General features: G+C 48.1%; 1 protein-coding gene across 1 annotated transcript in view; it reads left to right on the top strand.

Moving 5' to 3' along the window:
* Nucleotides 1-1,254: 1,254 nt before the first annotated feature.
* LOC144807674 (uncharacterized) overlaps nt 1,255-26,847 on the top strand; it is a 39,488-nt gene continuing 13,895 nt past the window's right edge. The window contains exon 1 of the mRNA XM_078673310.1: nt 1,255-1,386. The gene's annotated coding sequence lies outside the window, so the exon portion shown is untranslated. The remainder of the gene's footprint in view (nt 1,387-26,847) is intronic.

Raw genomic sequence — 26,847 nt, 5'->3', positions numbered from 1 at the left:
ATGTTGGAAGTAACCTGCAATATAGTGGCAGGCAGCACCCTGCCATAGAGTAGGGTTTCTCATAGTGTTTTAATTACTGACACATTAATGGAGATTGTCTTTTAACAGGCAGAAGAACAACACTGACCATACATTTTTCTGGGTTTGTCTTTAAAATGACGTACACATTAGGAATGGCATTTCGTTCTGCTGGAATAATAACACAAGTTATCTTGCACTCTATGTTGTTGCATGAATTGTAGGCTGCAATAAATTCCATGTTTCATTCGAACAAGCTTTCTACAGGGCACATACATGATTTGCTGCTGTAGAGAAATAATGCTCCTGTGTACTGTGGCAGACTCAGAAATATTGAAAAACTTCATGATTTCTCTTTCAGTACTTCCTAGTAAAATCTTTCACTTTTTGGCTCCTACATTTAGCAGAAACATAACTTAGTACCATTAAAATAGTTGTGATGGGGAACATTCATGTGGGGTTAGGACTGGCTCGACCAGAGTGCTTGCTGACTTGGAGGAGCATGGAGTTGACCACCTTGCCTGGTCCGGTGTGGAACCAAGCCAGCGATGCTTTGTTGCAGGCTCATTTGCCCTGATAGCTGGTCAACAGTTTGAGGAGGAGGAGGTGAAGAGCTGTCTAAGTGTGCCATGAAGCTTGCATTTCAGTACATCCCTGAGAAGTGAGCTTTGAGTCATGTAGTGTTCCTCTTATGCCACGTGCAATTCATCCTCTCTAAAGCCTCAAGAATTCCTGGGTGTGAAGGGCGGCTGATTCTGATTGGGTGCTTGATAGTTTTCCAGAAACTCATGTTCTTGATTGTTCATGTTTGTCAGTAGTTAAATAAACACGTCCAGGGGTCTTATCTCTTCAGTTGACACAAGCTGCAATAAAAGTTTCTTTCCCATTGCAAAAAAATATGAACGGCTGATGAGCCTCTGTCTGTCAAAGAATAGAAGGGCTGGACAACTGTCATTCATCTCACTGCTAAGCAGAGCAGTGTCCTGCTTCACCCTCACTCAGGCCTCTGATTTTAACTAACATCCCTTAGAACACTGGGACTTTAGAACCCATCCTTTTAATGAGAAAAACAAAACTACAAGTCCCATAAGCAATACTGGTGAAAGGTGTCACGCATGACCTGGGGCAACATCCAATTCAGCGCATCCAGTTCAATTTTTTAAGTATTTGAGACAATATTGAATTTATAACCTTTGTTTTTTATGGTCATGAGTCACCAGAATACTAAAAACGTGTCTTTTATTTTCAGGGTCAATTAAGTAATGGTCACCAGCTTGGAAGCTCTGTTAAATCTTCAGTATTTGTCATTGATCTCCATGTGTGGCTGGTTTGGGTCTGCCCCTGCATCGTTCCCGATAACTCGCACAGGTAAGGAGCTTGTAGCAGCAACATGATAACCCCGTACTCGTCTGTAAGAAGTGCGCTCTGAGGCAGGTATCCGATCATTTTTGTGAAACAAGCAAGCGCCAATATCTGCTATGTACATTTGTTAAAATAAAACACAATCATATCACAGTATACTGTTCCGGATGTTCGTCCCAGAGACATTATCTGTAACTGAACGCAGACACCCTAGGAAGCATGTACTTTTAAGACCAGTTGCGTTCACTCACCTGAAGGTGACATGCTTCATCATTGGGCTATACTCCTCACCAGGCTGACGCTACAATGCCTGGTGGGCACCACCAGAAGAAGTATAACCAGAGGGAAAAGGAGGTACTAAAGACCAGGTCGTCCTCCTAAGGAGACATATGAAAAAATGAGCCCAGATTCTGGGTTCGGAGACCTGTCTCGTGTGGTGGCTAACTACAAAATAAAGTCTAAGTGAAGCCAAAAAAGAAAGAAAAATGTCTTTCTTTTTAGTCCCCTCACTCACCGGAGTTTCCTCACGGTGACATGCTTCATCATCGGGGCCCTCCCAGTTCTCTACGAAAAGGGGCGTGCTGCGATTTGCGAATTACGTAGGAGCACTGTAGTTGTGAAGGACTATGTGTGGTGCAGAAAAAAGTGGAGTGGGTGAATGTGAGTTAAAAATACCGTGCTAGTGGGCCTCAATGTTTTATTTTGCTCCTAGACTGGTATGTTAAAAATGGGGTTATACTGTACACCGACCAATAATGTAGGTAGGTTCAGTATATGGTCAACATGTTTCACGCTACCCCTAGCGTTTCGTCAGGACCATACAGGGACCAGCCCTGTACTTTGCCACTCCTTGAAACCTAAATTAGGGTTAAGGAATTATTAGTGAAAAAAGTATTTACAGTGAATGACGCTGTTCTACTCAGATACATGCGTAGTTCAGAATACGTACGCGAAACCTTTAGGGCGAAAGTATTGCTCACTGAAGAACCTGTAAGAAAAATGAATAAACAAAGATTAAAAACACCTCTCCCCTTTCTCAGCAGAGATCGGGGTCATTTATGTCATTCATGATGCACGTTTTGAATACACGTACGTATATATGCACACTCTATATGGTGTTGTTTACACCATATTGGTGCGTGCACGCTTTCAGGTCCGGTGTCTGCTAGATAAATAACACGCGAGGTGATTATAACGTGAAGTGTCTTATGCAAACATCCAGAAGTGACTTAACAAGACAGTGAACACACATTTAACACATAACCAGAGAATTTGCCAAATATTTACGTTTGTTGGTGCCTAATAGCACATCATGGTCTCTGAGGGGGGTGGGGTCGCCTCGGTGTGAGCAATGCTGTAAAATTACGGGATTGTAAAAACGCGGTTACATTCTAAAATACCCGAAAGGTTTTTAGGTCGTAGTTATATCAGAGACTCGATTTTCTTTTCTCTGTCATAGGAAACGAGATGGTTCACTTACTTCCTATTCAGCAACGCCGCGCAGTATTACCTAGCTGCTTCCGCTCGGACCGCATCTTAGAATGCGTTCCGCGGGCTCTGTTTTTGTTAATGTTAACTCCCTTTTCCGGGTTGAAACTAGACCGTTCTCCCAGAGCGTCCATTTTAGGGGGATGCAAAAGAACCTGGCGAGTTAGTCTTTTTTCAGTCTCATTAGGTTCAGCTTTTGCAATAAACAAAAAACAAAAAACAATTATGTCGATGAAATTGGCAGGAGAGGCATGTTGTGAACCTCGGTTTTGTCCAAAATGTCTAAACGACCTCCTCATACACAGCTGGAAAAATTTTAAGAAAAAAATTAACAATTAAAAAATGACTGAAAAGTTATTGAAAAAGGCGACAAATAGAACCGCTCACAGAGTCACTTAATTGATGGCATAGAATCCAAAAATTATTCTGAACATTTTAAAGAACGCCGGGGATTATCTCAGTTACGATTCAAAAAACAGAGGCTGATTCTGGTTGTTCCAAAAGGACTTTACAGGTCCTCTCTGTCCTGTTTAAGGCATACTTCTGTTCTAGTATATACAGTATGCGGTGTTGGTTGTATCACCGATTAAAAGCACCCCAGGGAATATCATCGTTCAGCCCATTTACATCTGTTTGCAATTTGAAAACCCAGCGTTGTTCATGTAGGGTTTTTTCAAGGTTATCTTTGCTCTTCACACATTCCAAAACCACCCATCTCAGATCGTTTGGTGTGTGTTTTTTCTATAAAATGGTTAGTCATGCGTGTGGTGGATTTCTTACAGCGAATATTGCTCCTGTGCTCCACAATTCGAGTGCTGACTTTCCTTGAGGTCATTCCTACATAATGTAAGTTGCAGGTACATGTGATCAAATACACCACCCCACTTGTATTGCAGTTTGAAAAATTTTGAGTTGCCATGTGGTGTTATTGTTAAATGTGACAGACTTAGTCACTGAAGTCAGGTGGCAAACACTACAATTGTTACATGGGTAGTGACCGTTTGGTAGTGGACGAAGTCTGTTGATGTTCTCCGCTGGTTTTGGTCGAGTATGGACCAGGTAGTTCTTTAAGTTCATTCCTCTCCGATGGCTGAACATCGGTTTTGGGATGTTGAGATCACCACTGTTCAGTATGGTCCAGTGTTTTTTGACAATCTTAGTGACCTGGTTGGATACTTTATCAAAAGTTGTAATGCAGATGGATCTTTCATTTGTTGAGGATTTCTGTATTTTTCGTTCCAAAAGGGCATCCCTGTTATTATTACTTGCCCTTTTACTGGCCTCTTTTATTATCTTCTTTGGGTAATTCCGTTGTTTCAATTTTTTGCTCAATACCTCAGCTTGCACATGGTAATCCAATTTACTGGAACAATTCCGTCTCAACCGTAGGAATTGTCCAAACGGGAGGTTTTGCTTCAAGTGTCTTGGGTGGAAGCTGTTATAAGTTAAGAGGCAGTTTCTCGAGGTTGGTTTGTGGTGAGTAGTTGTCGATATATTTTACACCTGTTTATTACTTTCCTCCACTTGCAGCATTTCTAAGGACTGAATTTTCCCATTCTCTATCATTTTTATACTATCAGCTTGATTGTTTAGGCATTTATTTTTCATAACAGCTTGTACCTCCGATAGATCCTTATTAAATAGAGGGTAAAGGGGTTTTGTTGGAGACATTTGTTTACCCTCACCTTCACAATATGATATTTGGTCATGGTTGTTTCCAGTGTTCAATCTCACTATATCTGATGCATTTGTTTTTTTTATACTTTTAGAAGCTTTATTTATTGCTTTCCGTTATTTTTTCCTCTTTCTTTTTGATAGATGAACTTCCGGAGCTACATCTGTCATTGTGGATTATGTCAAGCATAGGTTTATCACTTCTTGATCGTTTGTTTTATCATCTATTTTTTCTTTAACAACAACAGTATTGTCTTTCCATTTTATTGAATCTTTAGAGGGGCAGTCGTTCTTGATGGTTTGAATTCCCACATTAGGAAAATTCCCTTTTACATCGTCAATTATTGTTTTTAAAATATCCGGAATGGTAGCTAGTTTGTTAATTAGTGGGGCACAAATACACTCTGCAAACGTAGATATTGGCTGAGATTGTGCCCTTACTATTAGATTATTTTGCGTTGTTATCTCCTGCTCAATTCCGGTAACAGAGGATGCCATAGCGCTCGAGATCTATTTGGACCTCCTTTTGGTTAGACTGATATGTTAAAGCTTCCAGAGTTAATTGCGAGGTTTTGAAGAATAAACCCCAAATTGCTTCCGCGTATCCACTTCCTGGTACCTGAGTACCTGGGCTATGGGGTTGCCCATTTATGAATGATAGGTCCTTATACTCCTCTTTTTGTGGTCCTTGAAAATCATATCCCTCGTCACAAGAATTAATGAATTGTGGACTACTATTCAAAACGTTTTTTTGATACGGAGTAAGATCCAATTTCAGTGGGGTATTGGCTTCCCTTATGATTTTCACCCCACCATTTAGTTCATTTGGAGCTTCTTGCTCTGAAAGTTTTATTTGGCCCAAATTAGATGGTTCCCCTATACCGTTAGCTTTTCTTTTGTTTTACTTGCACTTCTATTGGCATTGGCTGCCTAGTTGGTAGTAATTGCTGAGTATCTCCCATTGTTAGATTTGTGCATTTTGCGTCCTCTTATTGTGAACGACCAGTAAGTGGAATAGTTAACATCTCTAGGTCCGTTAGTTGACCCCAATGGTTGACTTGGTCCTTAGTTGAATTTGACATTCGTTCGACTTCAGCTTCAGACTCAGGGTGGCCTGGTTCACCTACTTCTTGCTTAGGTGATATAATGTTCGAGGCATGTGGGCTGCTGAATTCATATCTATAGCATAGATCACCTCCTAGTGTTGGGTCCGGATGATTGCACATTGTTGTCCTGGAAGAGTCTTCGAAGTATCACGAGATAGGTGGCTCCTCCCCTGGACTACAGTGCGCATGGGCATCGACTCCATCCTTAGATAGTTTTTTTCCACCATTGGGTTCGGATGTGATTTTGTTAACTCCTGTTCGGAATCGATATTAAACTTTTTTCGAGGCCAAAAGGCCTTCTTTGAACCGTTGGTATTGTTTGCGTTCGGTGCCCGACTCTATTCCAACTCGTCGAGTCGGATTTCCGGGGGGTCGTGTGATTCTTCGGGGATCGAGGCCCAGTCGACGCAGCAAGACTTCGACGGCATGGAACGAAGTCCGTTCAAGCACTGTCCCATGTGTGGTTCCAAGTACCCACACATTGACGTCCATCCAGTTTGCAACAAGTGCCTGTCGCCGGACCACGACAAAGCCAACTGTATGGCCTGTTGCAGGTTTCGATCGAAGAAGACGATCAAGCTTCGGCGCGTAGCGCTCCTCGAGGCCCGGCGATCGGCCCCGGCACCGGTGGACATCTTCGACGACGCAGAAGCACACGACCAAGAGGTTCAACTGCAGATTTCACCTCCATCGGGGATCGTCGAGTCCGACTACGAAGCGGACGTCGAAGCCCAAGACCTAGAGGAAGTCGTCGACGAGGTAGGGGACGACGACGAGGCCTATGGGGCCATGGAAGATAGCTCGGAGGAAGAGCTATGCCCCGTTCGTACACTTACAAAGGCTCAGGTCGAGGGATCGCCACATGGCCTTACCCAAGACCTTACACCAAGATCCATGGCCCCGCCTTCCGGCCCGGCTACGGACACTTCAGCGGAGCCGCCATTGACGAAATCGAAACCGAAGCTGAAACCACCGGTGTCGACGAAAACAAAGATGGCCGAGGCGCCATCGAAACCGAAGACGTCTGCTCCACCATCGACGCCATCGGCTTCGGAGGCCTCGAAGCCAAAGAAAGCTGTCGACCCGGCAAAGGTGCTGAAAGTGGTCAAGGAGCCAAGCTCAAAAAAGGCCGTCGAGCCGGTGTCAAGCAAGGCAGTCAAGCCGAAATCCAAAAAGGCTGTCGAGCCTACATCAGACAAGCCTGTCGAGCCGAAAGCCAAAAGGCCGGTCGAGACAAAGTCGGCCAAGGGCGCCGAGCCAGAGTCTGGGGTCCCGACGCCGAAAGTCAAGGCTGCCGATCCGAAGGCGTCGACGTCTGCGGCCGTGGACAAAGATCGAAGCGCAACGGTCAAGGATGCTCCTGCGCCTCGAACAGACAAACAGAGGTCATCGACGCTCGGGTCTTCCCCTTGAGGCGGATCGAGGTCATCGGTCGGGTCGACGAAACCATCCGCTTCCTTTACGAAGCAGGTCTCGGACTCCCTCAAACGACTTAAGGACAAGGCTTCAGCATCGGAACCGAAGACACCTTCCGCACCGAAGCAAGCTGTCCCACCGCAAAAAACTTCGACGCCGATCCTGTACACGTTACCGCCTAAGGTGGCGCCGAAGGCCTTTGCACCACGGTCGGTGCTCAAGGACTCTCTGGTGTCGAAGCCAACTCACCCGGCTGGGAGTTTGAAGCATCGACCACCTTTATTAGAAGAGCAGTCGGAGCATTTCATCGACGCCGACACCGGAAAGCTTACGCTTTACAAGAGGAAGATTTCATCACAGCCTTTGGAGTCCTTCACAATTCCTCTAAAGCGCAAGAAGCCTACACCAGCAACACCAGTCTTGGTTGAGCCAATACTTCCACAGACTCTGACAAGTGCAACACCTTCACCCACTTATTCGGATGGAGAGGATGAAGGGGAGCAGGATGAGGAGTACAATTTTCCTGCCAACACAGAGCCTGATAAGCAACAGGACTCGTGGGTGGAGGCAGGTGATCAAGGGGATCAGCACACCGTCCATGACCCTCAGGTGTATAACGTCAAGAGTCAAGTCAAGTCAAGTCAAAGAATTTATATAGCGCACTACGTACCCAGAGGGTTTCAAGGCGCTTAGGGAGGGGAGGAGGATTACTTGTCAAATATCCACGTTTTAAGTTGCTTTCTGAATGCTAAGTGGTTCTGGGTAAGGCGAAGGTGAGTGGGGAGTGAGTTCCATGTTTTAGCGGCCAGGTATGAGAAGGATCTGCCTCCCATGGTGGTCTTGTTGATGCGAGGTACAATGGCGAAGGCTTGGCTAGAGGAACGTAGTTGGCGGGAGGGGGTGTAGAAGGACAGTCTTGAGTTGAGGCATTCTGGTCCGATGTCGTAGAGTGATTTGTGTGCGTGGGTTAGCATTCGGAAAGTGATCCTCTTATTGACGGGTAACCAGTGGAGGTCTTTCAGGTGGCCAGAGATGTGTTCGTTGCGCGGGATGTCTAATATGATCCTGGCAGAGGCGTTTTGGATTCGTTGGAGTTTCTTCTGGAGTTTAGCGGTAGTACCTGCGTAGAGGGTGTTTCCGTAGTCCAGTCGGCTCGTGACAAGAGCATGGGTGACGGTTTTTCTGGTTTCGGTGGGGATCCAGCGAAAAGTTTTTTTGAGCATGCGGAGAATGTTGAAGCAGGATGAGGATACGGCGTTGACTTGTCTGTTCATTGAGAGTGAAGAATCCAGGATAACGCCTAGGTTCCGTGCGTGGTCAGTCGGGATAGGTGCTTTTCCAAGGGCTTCCGGCCACCAAGAGTCGTTCCATGCAGAGGGGGATGTACCTAAGATGAGGACTTCTGTTTTATCTGAGTTCAGTTTCAGACGGCTGAGTTTCATCCATTCGGCAACTTCTTTCATTCCTTCGTGTAGGTTAGTTTTGGCGGTGCTGGGGTCATTGGTGAGAGAAAGAATCAGTTGAGTGTCATCCGCGTAGGAGATGATGTTGAGGTTGTGTTGGCGTGCGATGGCCGCGAGGGGGCTCATGTATACGTTGAAGAGGGTGGGACTGAGTGAGGATCCTTGTGGTACGCCACAGATGACTTCATTGGCCTCGGACTTGAATGGTGGAAGGCGGACTCTCTGGGTTCTTCCGGAGAGGAACGAGGTGATCCATTCAAGTGCTTTTCCTTGTATTCCGATGTTTCTGAGGCGTTGTAGAAGGGTGCTGTGGCAGACTGTGTTGAAGGCTGCAGAGAGGTCGAGGAGGATGAGGGCGACTGTGTCTCCATTGTCCAGTAGAGTTCGAATGTCGTCTGTTGCTGCGATGAGGGCGGTCTCAGTGCTGTGTTTTGCTCGGAAGCCAGATTGTGAGGAGTCGAGGGATTTGTTGGCTTCGAGGAAAGCGGCGAGCTGGTTGTTGACGGCTTTCTCGATTACTTTGGCCGGGAATGGAAGGAGCGAGATGGGGCGGTAATTTTTGAGTTCGGTGGGATCCGCTGTGGGTTTTTTCAGAAGGGCGGTGAGTTCAGCGTGTTTCCAGCTTTCCGGGAAGGTGGCGGAGTTGAAGGAGCAGTTGATGACATCTCGGAGGTGCGGTGCTATGACGGAGTCTGCTTTGTTGAAGATGTGGTGAGGGCAAGGGTCTGTGGGGGATCCTGAGTGGATGGAGTTCATCAGGCGGATGGTGTCCTCAGTGGAGATTGGGTTCCAGTCGTTGAGGGTGTTCAGGGGGGGAGAATGTTCCGCATGTGGTAGGGTGGGTTGGTCTTCGGGTTGGTTATCGAAGCTGTTGTGGATGTCTGCAATTTTGTTGTGGAAGAATGAGGCTAGGGAGTCGCAGAGGGCTTGAGAGGGGGTGATGTCGTTGGAGTTGGCCGAGGGATTGGTAAATTCCTTGACGATGTTGAAAAGTTCCTTGCTGTTGTGGGCGTTGTTGTCGAGTCGATCCTTGAATGCTGTTTTCTTGGCCTTTCGGATTAATTGGTGGTGTGTGCGGGTGGCGTTTTTGAAGGCGTCCTTGGTGCTAGTGGTTGGGTCTTTTTTCCAGGTCTTTTCAAGGGAGCGGCAGAGTTTCTTGGACTTTTTGAGATCATCGTTGAACCATGAGGTCTTCTTGCTGCCAGGTTTGCTTTGACGTTTTTTCAGTGGTGCTAAGGTGTTGGCGGTGTTGGATAACCATAGAGTGAAGTTGGCGGCGGCTTGGTCTGGGTTAGAAGAGTGGGTTGGGGTGTTTAGAAGGAGCGATGAGGAGATCTGGTCGATGGTGATTTTGTTCCAGTTTCTTTGCAGAGTCGGTTGGAGGTGGTTAGTGGGTTTTGGCTTGTTGTAGGTGAAGTGAACGCAGCTGTGGTCAGTCCAGAGGAGATCCGTAGTGTGGCTGAAGGAGACATGATTGCTGGAGGTGAAGATAGGGTCGAGTGTGTGACCTGCGATGTGGGTGGGGGAAGTGACCAGTTGTTTAAGTCCGAGGTTGGCGAGGTTGTCCAGGAGGGTGGTGGTGATGCGGTCGTTGATCTTTTCAAGGTGAAAGTTGAGGTCTCCCAGAAGGATGTAGTCTTTGGAGGGGAGCGCGTGTGGAGTGATGAAGTCCGTGATGTCTTCACTGAATTTTGCGCGGGGTCCTGGTGGTCTGTAGAGGAGGGTGCCTCTGAGTGTGGTCTTGGGGTCGATGTGGATCTGGAAGTGAAGGTGTTCAGAGTTTGCGAGGTTGGCGTCAGAGCTTGTTGAGATGCGGATTGATTTTTTATGGACGATAGCGATTCCTCCTCCTGTGTGGCCGGTACGGTCCTTGCGTGTGATCTTATAGTCTTCGGGGATGGCGATGGTGATGTCTGGGGCGGAGGAGGCGTGCATCCATGTTTCTGTTAGGAAGGCGACGTCTGGAGAGATGGTGTCTAGTAGGTTCCATAGGTCAATGGCGTGCCTGTGGACCGAACGGGTGTTGAGCAGGATGCATTGTAGGTGGTTGGGGTTGGGAGACTGAGGTGTGATCGTATCGGAGTTGAAGACGGTGCCGATGAATCTGCAGGAGTAGCAGGAGAAAGGTCCATGGGTGTGTCCAGGAGCGGCTTGGACGCAGTCGGGGGTGCGACCGGGGTTAAGGTCTAGGAGGGTGGAGGCATCGTAGGTAATGCGGGAGGGCTGGGCAGCTCGAGGAGCAGGGGGACAAGCTCTGGGCGCGGTCAAGGCGCGGACGGGCGCAGACGGGCTTACCTTTGGCGCACCTTCGGCGTGTACGTAGCGCGTGGACGCTGCGCGTGGGGGCATTGGCCATAAATGGATGGAGGATGGGGCGGAGCGTGGGAGGGTCAGCTGGGAGGCGGTCTCGGGGAGGCGTGTCAGGGGAAAGGACAACACACAAGATGGTGGACAAGACAAGACATCTCCCACTGAAGATTCTGCGGCATTTAATGCCTTGATTGAGAGGGCAGCTAAAAACCATGATGTGGAAATGCATGCTGACCCTGTGGAGGTTGACTTCCTTTTTGACACTTTCTCCACTGCAGACAAAACTGTCAAGACTCTTCCAATGCTAAAAGGGGTCCTTAAGCATGCTGCGGACATTTTTAAAGAACCCACAAGGTCAAGGGTTGTCAACCCTAGAATTGAAAAGAAATACAGACCAGCACCTGGCGATCCAACCTACATAAAGGGCCAGTTGCCTTTGGACTCTTTGGTGGTCTCTAATGCCCGCAAACGGGCGAACTCGCAAACCACGGGTAAAGCTCCTCCCCCAGACAAAGAGTCACAAGTGCTGGAGGCATCAGGGAAGAGAGTAGCAGCTCAGGCGGCCAACATCTGGCGCATCTCAAACACGCAGGCACTATTGGCCAGATACGACAGGGCACACTATGACACCCTAGAGCAGCTGTTGCAACACCTACCAGATCAGTTTAAAGAGGGAGCTGAAATGCTTGTCCAGGAGGGAAAGCTCATCTCCAATGCTGCCATAAATTGTGCACTAGACGTTGCGGACACAGCAGCAAGAGCAATCAACACTAGCGTGATGTTGAGGCGTCAGGCATGGCTCCGCATCTCCGGGTTCAAGCCGGAGATACAGACTACCATCCTCAACCAGCCGGTTAACCCAGACAGGTTATTTGGTCCAGAGGTAGATACCACCCTGGAAAAGATTAAGAAAGATACTGAGACTGCCAAGTCCATGGGTGCTCTCCAGTCACAACAGTTTCGAGGGAACACTTTTCGTCGCTCAGGCAATCGAGGTGTTAACAGAGGACACATGTCACAGCAAACACCATTCAATAAAGGTGGGGCGCAATCCTCGTACACCAAGCAGAGTAGAGGAGGATACCGGGGAAACAGCACCAAGGGCAGAGGCAGAGGCAACAACAGTTCCCGTTCCTCTGCCACCAACAAACAGTGACTCCCTGTCACTGCCCCCCGACCATCCAACACCTGTCGGGAGGAGACTCCAACAGTTCCTGCCAGTCTGGAAGTCCATCACCACAGACAGGTGGGTCAGGAAACTTATCCAGTTCGGCTATTGTTTGGAGCTAACATCCACTCCACCCAACATACCCCCAAAACACCGTCCTATGTCAGCAGAGCATTTGCACTTATTGCAGCAGGAGGTTCTTGTGATGCTGCAAAAAGGCGCAATAGAGCTCGTGCCAGTGGAGGAAGAAGGCACAGGGGTGTATTCCCTGTACTTCTTAATCCCAAAGAAGGACGGGTCACTCAGACCTATTCTGGACCTACGCCCCCTGAACCAGTACATTCTCTCAGAACACTTCCACATGCTAACACTGCAGCAGGTTCTTCCATTGCTAAACCAGGGAGACTTCCTCGCAACCTTGGACCTCAAGGATGCTTACTTTCACATCCCACTCCATCCATCCCACAGGAAATACCTCAGGTTCACCATCCAAAACAGGCATTACCAATTCAAGGTCCTTCCTTTCGGAGTGACCACAGCCCCCAGTGTTCACGAAATGTCTGGCAACAGTGGCGGCGCAGCTCAGGAGACAAAACATACATGTCTACCCTTATCTGGACGACTGGCTGGTTCAAGCAAAGTCAGCCCAGCAGTGCGCAGCCGACATGTCCCACACCATTCACCTTCTTCACAGTCTGGGGTTTTCACTGAACTATCCGAAGTCGCACCTTCAGCCAGCCCATGTGCGGCAGTATTTGGGCGCGACGATAGATACTCTGGCGGCCACGGCTCAGCCAAACCCAGTGAGGATCGGCAACATCCAGTCGCTAATCCAAGGGTTCAGACCGCAACACTCACTTCCAGCGAGAGTGTTCATGCAGTTGATAGGCATGATGGCCTCCTGCATCTTCATAGTCCCGCACGCAAGGTTGCATATGCGTCCGCTCCAAGAATGCTTGGCACATCAGTGGACTCGGGCTCAAGGACAGTTGAAAGACCTAGTGTTGGTCTCTGCATTGGTGGAATCCACACAACTTTTGCAAGGGCCGACCGTTCCAAGAGCCTGTGCCACAGATTATCCTAACGACGGACGCATCTCTCCAGGGGTGGGGAGCTCATGTGCTCCACTACACGGTGCAGGGACTATGGACGACGCAGCAAAATAAGATGCACATCAACTACTTAGAACTGATGGCAATCTTCATGGCACCTTTTGAGTACAGCAGGGAATTATTGTCTCCTGCTTCATGCTTTTCATCATCCAGGAGACTTTTCACAGTGGAATTGGTGAGATATCACGTTGTTCTTTATCTAATACAGAACACAGCTTGGGTTACATGAGCATTGAAACAGTCGTGCCGCTCGAAGTCGTCTCGGAAGGCTCACCTTTATCTCCTTAACCAGGTGTGTGTGGAAATCTTCCCTTCTGCTTGTGGGGACTGCTGCTGTTCATGTATATGCAGGTAAACTGCATGGCGCGCTCTTAGTTGCTCCCGCGCTTCACTGGTTGCAGCGCCCTCATTCGTAGCGCTTGTCTATTTTAAAATACCCGTTTTGGTCTTTTCATTTGCTAAAGTTATTTTTTGCACTTTTCCCCTGTTTTTAAATATCTGGCCACGCACACCCCCACCTCTGTCATCTCACCTGCAACATAATGGAGAAGTGTGGCTCACTGGTTAGAGGCGGCAGACCCGTAAGCAGAGAACGGCCCGGGACCAGGGTTCGATTCCCGACGCGGCAGGGTCGTGGACCAGGGTCAGCGGACTCGATAATTCTCGCCTTGGTGCCTACTCTAGTCAGAGACCACACGCGGCAACTCTGGGCATCAGCTTGCCTCATCTTCACAACGGCCCCCCCAGATCGCCGGGGATGCTTGGTCGCACCTTAGAGATACCCATCTGGGACCATCTCTCAGGGTGAGCCAGGACGGGTTCCCCAGCGGTCGAAGCGTGGAGATACTCCTCCGGGAGTCGATTCCTAGCGCTATATAAACCTGCAATTAAATCAATTAAATAAATAATTGTAAACTCACCGCATTTCGCGGGTCCTTTCCACAGTCTCGACGGCGGCCATACTGGGGAGGGGCAGATTTTGCGCGTCCCAGTCCGCTCTCTGTGTCTAAAGGCGAGTATATATGCAGGTAAACTGCATGGCGCGCTCTTAGTTGCTCCCGCGCTTCACTGGTTGCAGCACCCTCATTCGTAGCGCTTGTATATTTTAAAATACCAGTTTTGGTCTTTTTATTTGCTAAAGTTATTTTTTGCACTTTTCCCCTGTTTTTAAATATCTGGCCACGCACACCCCCACCTCTGTCATCTCACCTGCAACATAATTGTAAACTCACCGCATTTCGCGGGTCCTTTCCACAGTCTCGACGGCGGCCATACTGGTGAGGGACAGATTCTGCGCGTCCCAGTCCGCTCTCTGTGTCTAAAGGCGAGTATATATGCAGGTAAACTGCATGGCGCGCTCTTAGTTGCTCCCGCGCTTCACTGGTTGCAGCGCCCTCATTGGTAGCGCTTGTCTATTTTAAAATACCCGTTTTGGTCTTTTTATTTGCTAAAGTTATTTTTTGCACTTTTCCCCTGTTTCTAAATATCTGGCCACGCACACCCCCACCTCTGTCATCTCACCTGCAACATAATTGTAAACTCACCGCATTTCGCGGGTCCTTTCCACAGTCTCAACGGCGGCCATACTGGGGAGGGGCAGATTCTGCGCGTCCCAGTCCGCTCTCTGTGTCTAAAGGCGAGTATATATGCAGGTAAACTGCATGGCGCGCTCTTAGTTGCTACCGCGCTTCACTGGTTGCAGCGCCCTCATTCGTAGCACTTGTCTATTTTAAAATACCCGTTTTGGTCTTTTTATTTGCTAAAGTAATTTTTTGCACTTTTCCCCTGTTTTTAAATATCTGGCCACGCACACCCCCACCTCTGTCATCTCACCTGCAACATAATCGTAAACTCACCACATTTCGCGGGTCCTTTCCACAGTCTCGACGGCGGCCATACTGGGGAGGGGCAGATTTTGCGCGTCCCAGTCCGCTCTCTGTGTCTTAAGGCGAGTATATAGGCAGCCATGTCTGCGCGCAGGGGTAACGCGCAGCGGGGACGCCGTACTGACGCCGGAGTTACGCCAGAGTTCAGCCCGTCTGCGCCCGTCCGCGCTGAGGACGGGCTGCAGGTCGGGCTGGACTCTGTTTCTACTCCTTCCCCTCCTGACAGGATAACTAGGCGATATTCAAGATCTGATTTTCTGTCACTTAGACCTGTATCCCAGCCCTGTCTACATCGTTATTCGCCTGAGGGGATCCTGCACTATTATAGGTGCAGGGCCTGTACGGCCCCTTTTGCTTTTTCCGGCACTGGTTGTGTAACATCTTCTCTTCCGCTTAAACAACCTGATGCTCCCTCTAGATCTGGCTTTCTGATTAATGCCCGTTCGCTTATTAAGCACAACGTCGCCTTTCACGATTTCGTGGATGAGCGACAGCCGGATTGGGTGTTTATCACGGAGACTTGGGCCTCCGATACCTCAGGACATGACCTGATTCTGGCCATTCCTGATGGTTATTCTCTTTATAGACAGGACAGATCCCTTCGCAGAGGAGGTGGTATTGCCATCCTTCTTAAATCCTCTCTTTCTTGCTGCACTAAATCTCTATCGACGCCGTCAGATCGATTCGAAGCCCTATATTTTTGTATTACCCTCTCTCCATCAGCCTCTTTCACTGGTATTTTGATTTATAGGCCTCCCGGTCCCAGAGCTAGTTTCCCTTCTGAACTATTGACACTCTTGGAACTTTACTTTGGGAAAACGGCTTTCACTATTTTGGGTGACTTTAATTTTCACTTGGATGAGGTCTACTCAAAGGATACAATATCGCTGGTTGATTCTCTAGGTGCATGTGACCTAGCCCAACTTGTGAGTAGTCCCACCCATAAGGCTGGGCACATACTTGACGGAGTATTTTCCAACGACGTCAGGATTTCTACTGGCCCTCCGTTACCACTGGTTTGGTCTGATCACTGTGCCGTGCCATTAGAACTTTCCCTTCCTGCCCTAGGGATTATTAATATGGGAACTTCCCCATTTATCCTTAGGAGAAACCTCAGGACGATATCGGATGAGGCCCTTATCCGGCTTGTCTCCACCCCCGAATCTCTATCATCTAAAGACGTAGCGGTGGCAGCTCAACACCTGACGGATTCTATATCTAGGGCAGTGGAACAACTTGCTCCTCCTTCTCTGCGCTATGTCGCACGTCGAAAGCCTACAGCACCTTGGTTTACTGATCAGCTGCGTCTCATGAGGCAGAGATGTTGGAGTAGTGAGAGAAATTGGAGGAAATCTTGGGACGCCAATGATCGGGAGGCTCACAAGTCCGCACTGCGGGAGTATAAACGGAGTGTAGTGATAGTGAAGCAGGACTATTTTTCCAACCTTACCAGCTCACTCTCCTCCTCCAGGGAGCTTTTTAAAATTGCTGACACCTTATGCTCCCTGCAACTCCCAGACCCCGTAGTCAGTTCGCAAGAACTCTGCGACAATATCTCTGACTTCTTCCACAATAAAATTCTTGGCATTCACTTATCCTTGGAAGCTCACTGTCATGACCTGGATCAAAGCGTATGTTCTGCTATTTCTAGTCTTGATTCCTTAGGTACAGTTCCCTCCTGCTTTCTTATGGATTTTCTCTCTTTATCCCTGGAAGGACTGAACCTGTTGCTTGACAGGACTAAATCTGCTTCCCCTCTGGACCCCCTACCTCTGAAAAAACTTAAAGAGTGTAGGAATAGCCTTCTTCCTCCTATGCTTGAGGTAATGAACATGGCTATTACTCAGGGTTCCTTCCCTGCTGTGTGGAAGAAGGCGATTGTAAAACCGCTCCTCAAGAAGCTGTCCCTAGATCCGGCCTTATTGAAGAACTTTAGGCCTATCTCCCTCCTCCCTGCCCCTGCCAAGATGCTTGAGGCGCATCTGAATTTTCATCTGTCCTCCTTCCTCGAATCATCCAAATACCTTGACAACACGCAACATGGCTTCAGAAAGCACCACAGCACTGAGTCCGCTCTCACTTGTGTGGTCAATAACATCCGACTTAAAGTGGACTCAGGTCAAACCACGGTCCTGGTTTTGTTGGACCTCACGGCCGCGTTCGACACCCTCTCCCCGGCCATTCTGACATCTCGGCTTAGGGAAGTTGGTGTCAGGGGAACGGCCTTGAGTCTCCTCAACTCTTTTCTGTTGGACAGGGAGCAGAGAGTGATGCTGGGGAACCACCTCTCCCCTGCCAAGTCATTGCAGTGTGGGGTGCCACAAGGGTCGGCTTTAAGTCCGACCCTATTCAACATCTATGTGGCTCCCTTGGCAAGACTAGTAAGATCGCAGGGGATGGAGGTGGTATCCTATGCAGATGACACTCAGATCATGGTGTCACTGGCTCACTCTTCTGTTAGGACATCTGCCGCCTGTTTCAGGGTATGCATGCAGTATGTGGCAGACTGGATGACTATAAATTCCCTGAAACTGAACTGCGAAAAGACGGAGGTGTTGATTTTTGGGAAGGACCAAGATGTTTGGTCAAGTGAGTGATGGCCACCTTCTCTTGGCATCTGCTCCACCCCCTCCCAATCTGCCAGAAACCTTGGCGTAATTTTCGACACCTCGCTTTCCCTTTCCCTCCAAGTCAACAGGACCGTGGCCACTTGCTGGGGTGTGATTAGGATACTCAATAAAATCTGTGGGTATCTTTCCCTTCAGGCTCGTAAGCAGGTTGCAGTTGCCTTGGTAGGATCGAGATTGGATTATTGCAATTCCCTTTATACGGAAGTCAATAAAAGCCTTTTGCATCGATTGCAGGTTGTGCAGAACGCTGCAGCTCGTTTTGTCTTGGCCCTTCCTAAAACCTCCTCTGCCACTGCAGCTAGGAAAGAACTCCACTGGCTACCGGTGCAGCACAGAATCTCTTTTAAAATTCTGTGCTTAGCCTACAGAGCTGTGACGGAAGGTTCCTCTAGTGCCATTGGCTCTCTCCTTACGCGCTACGTCCCTACAAGAGGCCTTCGGTCTGCGGGACTCTGTCAATTGGTTGTTCCGCGTTTCAAACTAGCCAGATGGGGAGCCAGAGCGTTTTCCGTGATTGCCCCTCAGCTTTGGAATTCTATCCCTCTTGATATAAAAACCCTTCCCACAATTGAGCTATTTAAAAAAGCTCTTAAAACCTGTCTCTTTAAGAGGGCCTACCAATGAGAGCATGCTGCTGAGTGTTACTGTAGGGGGCTTAGCTGATATATTTGATTTAGGCGCCTTGACGCCCTTGGGGCTAAGTCTGCGCAAGATAAGATCCTTTTCATTCATTCATTCATTCACTCAAGTCCTTCAAAGTACATCTGTGCAACAAAGTCGTGCTGATCCGGACGGACAACATGACAGCCATGTACTACATCCAAAAGCAGGGAGGTACACACTCTCCGCAGTTGTCTCATCTGGCTCAGAGCATGTGGAAGTGGGCCATTCAAAGGAACGTCTTCCTCATGGCGGAACACCTCCCGGGCAAGGACAATCAGATGGCGGATCTGCTCAGCAGGTACAGCCACCAGATGCACGAGTGGGAGTTACATCCATCAGTTCTCCACCCGTACTTCCAGCAGTGGGGTCATCCAGAGATAGACCTGTTTGCCACAAGGGAAAACGCAAAATGCCAAAGCTTTGCCGCCAGGTTCCCTCACCCACAGTTGCAGGGCAATGCGATATGGATGAACTGGTCAGGCAGATTTGCGTACGCTTTTCCCCCAGCACCTCTCATTCCGCTGGTGGCAAGAAAGCTAAAGCAACACTCGATGACGCTCATCCTGGTTGCTCCAACGTGGGCACGCCAACCATGGTACACCACGTTTCTAGAACTCTCCGTGGTACCGCATCAAAGGCTGCGCCTCACACCCAGGCTCTTGACGCAGAACCATGGCGACATTCAGCATCCAGATCCGCAACAGCTCAATCTGGCGATCTGGCTCCTGAGGTCTTAGAGTTTGGCTACCTTAATTTGCCCCCTGAATACATGGACATCATCCGGTAGGCTAGAAAGCCCAGTACGAGAGCTTGCTATGCAGCAAAATGGAAGCGGTTTGTCATTTACTGTACAGAACACAATATCAACCCGCTAGATGCATCCATTCCTAATATCATCTGCTATTTGTTACATCTTTACAAATGCAATCTGGCATATGCTTCCATTCGGATACACTTATCCGCCATAGCGGCTTATCTGCAGAACAGGCAGCATCTCTCTGTTTTCAGGGTGCCTGCCATTAAAGCATTCCTAGAAGGGCTGAAGCGGGTCATCCCTCCCAGGACCCCACCAGCTCCTGTGTGGAACCTCAATGTGGTCCTCACCAGATTGATGGGTCCCCCGTTTGAGCCTCTACATTCATGTGAGATTCAGTTCTTGACATGGAAAGTGGCTTTTCTCATTGCCATCACGTCTCTGCGGCGTGTTAGTGAGCTACAAGCGCTCACGGTACAAGAGCCATTTATACAGATTCATTCTAACAGGGTGGTGCTGCGCACTAACCCTAAGTTTCTTCCGAAGGTGGTGTCGCAGTTTCATGTTAATCAAACCATCGAACTGCCTGCATTCTTTCCAAACCCTGAAACAGTAGCAGAAAGAATGCTCCACACGCTTGATGTCAAAAGAGCGTTAATGTACTACATTGACAGAACCAAAGATTTTAGAAAGACACAACAGCTCTTTGTTGCCTTCTCAGCCCAGCACAAAGGCAACCCCATTTCCAAAGCAGGGATAGCCAGGTGGATCGTTAAGCATATTCAGATTTGCTATCACAAAGCTAAGCGCACTTTAACGGTCCCCCCTAGGGCCCACTCCACACGCAAGTTGGGGGCCTCCATGGCGTTCCTAGGTAATATTCCTTTGGAAGACATTTGTAGAGCAGCCACATGGTCTACACCACATACGTTTACTAAACATTACTGTGTAGATGTGCATTCCAAGCAGCAGGCAGCTGTAGGACAGGCTGTTCTTAAGACACTTTTTCAGACTTCTGCAGCTGGCACGGGCGGCCGCCGTTAATGGAGGGACTGCTATGTATTCTATGCTATAGATATGAATTCAGCAGCCCACATGCCCACATGCCTCGAACTGAATATGCTACTTACCAGTATGCATCTGTTCTTGGCATGTAAGGCTGCTGACATTCATATCGCCCGCCCTCCTCCCCGGCGCCCGTAGCGGTTGCAGACTTTTTCTAACATTTACTCTTAGGCATGGCCATCGCTTACACGCTTACACTATTACACTCCATCTTTGCCACAATGGCTAAAAACAATCTAAGGATGGAGTTGATGCCCATGCGCACTGTAGTCCAGGGGAGGAGCCACCTATCTCGTGATACTTCGAAGACTCTTCCAGGACAACAATGTGCAACCATCCTGACCCAACACTAGGCGGCTATCTATGCTATAGATATGAATGTCCGCAGCCCTACATGCCAAGAAAAGATGCATACTGTAAGTAGCATATTCAATTTGTTCTACTCAGTGGTTTAATTGGAGTTTAAAGATCACAGGGGTTAGTTAGCAATTGTTAGCATAGCACCAGTTGGATCTTTCATAAAATCAAACTTTGACGGCGACTTTCCCAGTTTCCCAAATGTATGGACCTTTGATGATTTAAAGGACTATATGTCACCTGCCTGTTTTATTTTAAACGTATCTAATATTAGTGTTTGTTGTATTTTTCTTTTCCTTTTGATAGGAGGGAAAGGTGGCCGCTCTTTTCCTGACCTCATAACCCTCTAAGGTGAAGAAGTCTTGCTTCTTTCAGAGAATCAAACGGGCCAGTGACAAGACCAAAGGGTGCTTTGATAGGACAAAAACACCACCAAACACCTCCAAGGGAAAACACCCCCTCAGTACAGAATCCGCCGGTACTGCTGGTTACTTATTTAATCAATTGATTAATATCCAGGCTCCGGGTAGGGATGTAGTCTAGGCATGCAGAGTAATTCAGGGGTCGAGGGGTTCTTCAACAGGGTCAAAGTCTATTGTCACTTTCCCCTTTGCATAATTTCTCAGATTTTGTTTTACAGACTTATTACAGACTCCAATGGCTCAGCGACTTACGGACCGATCAACCTTAGCTACCCACCACACGCCACACACCTCTTGCCACTTGTCACTCAACACTCACTGTTCACTGCTTGTTCGTTGCTATTCATCGCTGTCCAGAGTACAAGGGAGAATGCTGGCAATCGTTCAAGAGCAAGAGCGGGATCCAGAGCCAGTCCCTCTACAGACGGCAGATGTAGGCACTTCTCTCCACTCCTCGGCTCAGCTCTGCTCTGCTCAATGCTTGGTGTATACGTAAAATCAGGCGGCAGTTCCCTGAGTTCTGAGGAATGATTGAAGCGTGCGATGTCGGACCATAGATGCGTCCATTCCTCATCGGAAATAAAACGGTGAATTAAGTCCTCCCACATAGACATGTACCGGGGGCGTGGGGAAAGCACTGTTTTAAGGAGGAAGCTATAGATAAATGAGATCACCCCTTTCATGTTAGCAGTCTTGGTGAGAAAGGCCTCAAATTTTGTGAGAGGTCGAGTAGCAGCCTCCCGAATCTGAGATGTGAGGGCCCAGGGTATCAATTGGATATACTGATATCTTTCCGTGTTCTTCAATTCAAAGTCCCTTTGACATTGATCAAAAGTAAAGGGATCAAAATTGTGGAAGAAATGAATTAGAGCTAAGCAGCCTCCCCTTCTCCAGGCATCAAAGGGCCCTCATGTTGGGCCGGGGCGAAAGCTGGATTGAAATGGATTGGAGTGAATGGGGATGGAAAAGATGTCCACCTGTCGTTGCCCGAAATTGAGTCCCATACTTTAAAAGTGGTGCGTGTGGGGCAGCTAAGGTCACCCTGGCAGCCGCCTAGAAGAGAAGGGAGGCTCCAGCTATTTCCCTATGGCACTCTCGTCTTTGGAGACTGCTTAGCCTGGCTGATATTTTCAGGGATAATTGTAAGAATTTTGAATTTAAATGGGGCCCCCTTGTCTCCTTCCTCTCCCGGGGCCTTCCGTCTGTGGTGTGTCCCTCCACCATCAGTGCCCTCCATCTCTTCCAGTTTTGATCACAATTCCTGTGTCGACCAACCTCTCGTTAGTATTAATACGCCGCCACCACGGGTGGGGTGGGGGGAATGTTTTTTTCTTTTTTCTTTGTTCCTTGTTAGATTCATAATTACTTATCCCATGTTAGGATGAGTTTATCCACGCTTTTTGGCTATTTCACATAGAACACCTCGGTGGAGCAACCTGGAGAAATTACCGTTACAGAAGGCCGTTAAGTTTTCTTTAGACCTATCTGCTGGCTTAGCAAACTTGCATGATCTTCTTTTTTATCTCCCTGTCTCAGCTCCGGGGCACTTAGAAGCTGTATCTTGCATATGGCTTATCTAATAAGAGGAGGAGCTGGTTTATATTGATCAATGCACTTTGTCCACCTGTTATAATTCTTTTGAGGCTTTCTGATCCCCTGCGTGGGACCAAGTGATGATGTCATTTTTGCCTGTGGACTGTGGGGAAAAAAATGATTAAACACTTTTTTTATTTTTTTTATTTGTTTATTCAAAGTTGCACAGTCATTACATTACAGTGGCATAAGCAATGAGAACTATAGAAGATCATGCAAAATCAGGATTTTACACTGCAATGAAGGGTTCATAGGATATGACCATTTTCTAGTTTTAACCCCCCGGTTATCCCCCCCTTTCAACCATTAAACGAAACCAATACAAACAAAACTCAGTGCTGTAAGTAAAATGGAAGCAGATCAGCGCGCGTAATCATTACATATCCAGTCTTTGCCGTCAACATTGCCATTATATCCGGACATGTGGCACAGTTCAATACAGCGAGCGAGAGGACACACAATTACTCGTCCAGGCATATATAGAGACACTCACACGCAGAAGTGCACATTGTGTTCGGAAACATAATCACCACTGAGAGATTTCAGTTACAAATTCCTATACGACAAACATCAGACAGGGCCTCCCTACGTAGCCAAAGTCCCAGATATTACATCTACTCATCTAGGAACATCGTCCCTCACCTCAGAGGGAGATTGCTCAGAGCTGGGGGTGTTTACTCTAGGACTTGTCCAGTGTAGGAACGGTTCCCAAATGTCCCTTGGTCGGGAAGCGGAGGGCATGAGCTCCCAATAATTATCTAGTTGCGTGTGGCCATAAGTTACGTCTGCTAACCATGCATCGAATGTAGGCAATGCCCTACGACCCCAGTGTACCGCCACCTGTCTTCTAGCGTAAAGAAGGAGTAAGGCATGAAGTTTACGATTATTAGGTGCAGTATCAATTACATATCCCAACAGGCCAAGAGGTCATCTGCTCTTAGAAGGATCTGATTAATAGCAGAAAAATGGCGGACCAATAATCAGCAAGCACAGGGCAGCTCCAGGTGACATGTAAGAAAGAAGCCTGTTCGGTGCCGCATTTCCAAAAGCTAGTGTCATCTTTCAGTCCCATACGATGCATAGACACGGGTGTGCGGTAAAATCTGTGTAAAAACTTGAAATGAATTTGCCGGAGCCTATAGTTAGGTGATAGTTCAGTGAGTTGTTTACAGCAAAAGGACCACTGATCATCTGTTAAAGGCTCCTCCAGTTCCGCATTCCATGCCTGCATGGATGTTGGTACCATAATAGGGGACTGCTCCTGCATACTGTTGTACAATCTAGAGACCAGTTTTTTGGGGGATGCCCTAGCGAGCACACTTTGGAGCGCTTGCAATTGTGGATGTTCTTCAGGAAACTGCCCCAGAGCGCCCTACAGGACAGTTTCAGCTTATGGTAGGTATCATTGAAAGTCAGGGGCTCGTCGTCGCCACCCGGTTGGGGGTCCTGAAACGTGCCATTCGGGTATAAATCAGCAAAGGTACGCAATGGTGCGCCACGTATAGAGACATCCTCTCCACTGACAGCCAAGCAGGGCAACATAGGGTTGCATCTCAACGGGATAGCCGGTGCATACAGGAGCGGAAGCCGAGCTCTCTTCTGGAGTTTTCGCCACACCCACCTAAGCATATTGGCTGTATCTATGTCCAGGGAGGGTCGTGGTGTTTTGCTATATAAGGCTACATTCAATGGTAGCGGGGCCACAGAGTCTGATTCCACTGTAACATGAGGCTGGTACGGCGTAGGATATACCCAAAAATTAACAAATTGGGCCTGCGTACACAATGCGTAAAGCTGCATGCCAGGAGCGCCCAATCCCCCCTGTCGGAGTGGTAGTGTCAGGAGTGCCCACGATACTCTGGCCTGACCTCCAGCCCACACCAGTGATAATAAGGAAGATCGCAGACAGGTGTGAAAGTGTTTTGGTAATGGGATTGGGATATTCACAAAGAGGTAGAGGAACTTCGGCAATACCACCATTTTTGCCAATGCGATCCTCCCGACCAAGGACAGAGGGAGTGTGTTCCAAATAGCCACTTTGGTTTCCAGCCAGTGCACCGCTTTACCAAAGTTAAGGGCCCATATGTCCTGTATGTTACGGCTAATCCAAATGCCTAAATATTTAACAGAATCCGCTTCCCAGTGTAGGGGGTAGTCGGACTTCACTTCAGGGATAGTGTCTGTAAGCGGGAATGCAACAGATTTAGACCAATTGATTGATACACCTGCCAGACCTTCAAATTTTACAAATTCGCGAAGTAGAGGATTAAGGTTTACAGTGGGGTTTGAGACGTACAGAGTGACATCATCTGCGTACAGAGATATCAATAGACTACGGGAACTAAAACCTATGCCTCTCGCCGTGTGGTGTTGTCTGATTCTTGCAGCAAGAGGCTCCATGGCAATGGCGAAAAGCAACGGAGACAGGGGGCAGCCCTGTCTCGTACCACGTGAGATGTCAAAGGGCTCGGATAGTAAACCGTTCACTTGTACCCTAGCTGTAGGGGAAGTGTACAACAGTTGTATTAAATTAATGAATAGTGGGCTGAATCCCATCCTGCTGAGGATTCTGAATAAATAAGGCCATTCTAGCGAGTCGAAGGCTTTTGTAGCGTCTAAAAACACGACTGTTGCTCGTACAGTTGGATGAAGGTAGTGCAACACAGAGAATATAGTTCTTAAGTTATGGAAGGTTGCGTGCCCCGGTATGAAGCCTGATTGGTCTGGCAGGGCCACCATCTGTAGCAACGGCTGCAGTCTGTCAGCAATTATTTTCGCGTAGATTTTCACATCCACGTTGATGAGGGAAAGAGGCCTATAAGAATCTAACGACTGGCTGTCTTTATCTGGTTTTAAAAGCGTTATTATTAGGACTTTGCGCATGGACTTAGGCAAAATTCCAGTTTCAAGGGCCTCAGCGAACACTGCGTGCAGCCGCGGCGCCAGTTCCTCTGCATAAGTCTTATAAAAAGGTGTTGTGATACCATCAGGGCTGGGGGCCTTATTTAACGGCATACTCTTAATCACCTTGGCTATATCTTGCGCTGTGATTGGGACGTCCATGTATTGACGGTGTGCGTTGTTAAACCATACCAAGGCTATCGTGTCTAAATATGTATCGAGGGATTCTGGAGTCTCATTCTGTCTGGTTTTATATAGGTTAGAGTAGAACTCAGCGAAAGTGTGAAGAACTGCTTCCTGACCTACCACCATCTCCCCATCTGGGTCCCTAATGGAGTGTATGTATGTGGATTGTGGTCTGGTGGAGATGAGGCAAGCCAGGTTCCTGCTAGGTCTATCACCTTCCCCGTACCTACGGGCTTCTGCTTGTTTGCCCAGGAACTTTACCTCCCGTTGTGCCTCCTCGTTAAAGTCTAGGAGTTTAGCCTTCATTTGAACCGCTAACTCAGGCGTGGGATTATCGCAGAAACGGGATTCCATCGCCCTCAGTTCCCCTTCAATCTTGCTTAGTGTATTTCTAATGGCTCGCAGCACCCCTGCCCTACGTGCAATACACTGCCCCCTGATTATCACTTTGAATGCATCCCACAGCACAGACTCCGTTGATACTGAGCCCGTGTTCGTTTCAAAGTATTGGACTATGTCTGCTCTTATTTCTTCAGTAAATGCTGTGTCTAACAATGCGTGTGGTGGTAAGCGCCAGGTGAAGGCCCGAGTGGGAGCATCTGGTATTCTGATTTCCAGTAGGCATGGAGCATGATCAGATAGCGATCTAGCCTGATTACACACCCACACTGTCCATGCAGCCACATCGGGCGACACCAGCCAGTAATCTAGCCTTGACCAGGCAGCATGGTGACTCGAAATACAGGTGCCCTCCCGCACATTCGGGTGTCTAGACCTCCATATGTTAAGCAATGAACCTTCTTGGAGAATGTCTAACAATGCCTGCCTGGCATGTTGGTGCAGCGGTCTAGATGCTCCCTTGCGATCCAGATCATCGTTCAGTACAACATTAAAGTCTCCACCCCAAACGACTGTTGAGCAATCCATCAATGCAATTTGCGCCCATACAGATCTGAAGAATTCTGGGTCATCAACATTCGGACCATACATCGCTACCAACACCAATGGCTTTCCCAGTAGGGTGCCGTAGATCACAACAAATCTGCCCTCAGGGTCACAGTGCACAGTATGTTCCTTCCAGTCTAGTCCTCTACGTATAAGGATAGCCACCCCACGGGCATAATTAGAGTAGATGGCAGAATATATCGAACCCCATCTGGAGTGTTTTAGTCTGGGGGATGGAGTGGAGATAATGTGTGTTTCTTGCAAAAAGCAAATGTCTATTTTGTGTCTTATAAGATATCCATGCATCAATCTCCCTTTTTTGCCATCA

Source organism: Lissotriton helveticus, chromosome 1_2, assembly GCF_964261635.1.
Source record: "Lissotriton helveticus chromosome 1_2, aLisHel1.1, whole genome shotgun sequence".
Taxonomy (NCBI): domain Eukaryota; kingdom Metazoa; phylum Chordata; class Amphibia; order Caudata; family Salamandridae; genus Lissotriton; species Lissotriton helveticus.
This window is presented reverse-complemented; position numbering and strand designations above follow the sequence as displayed.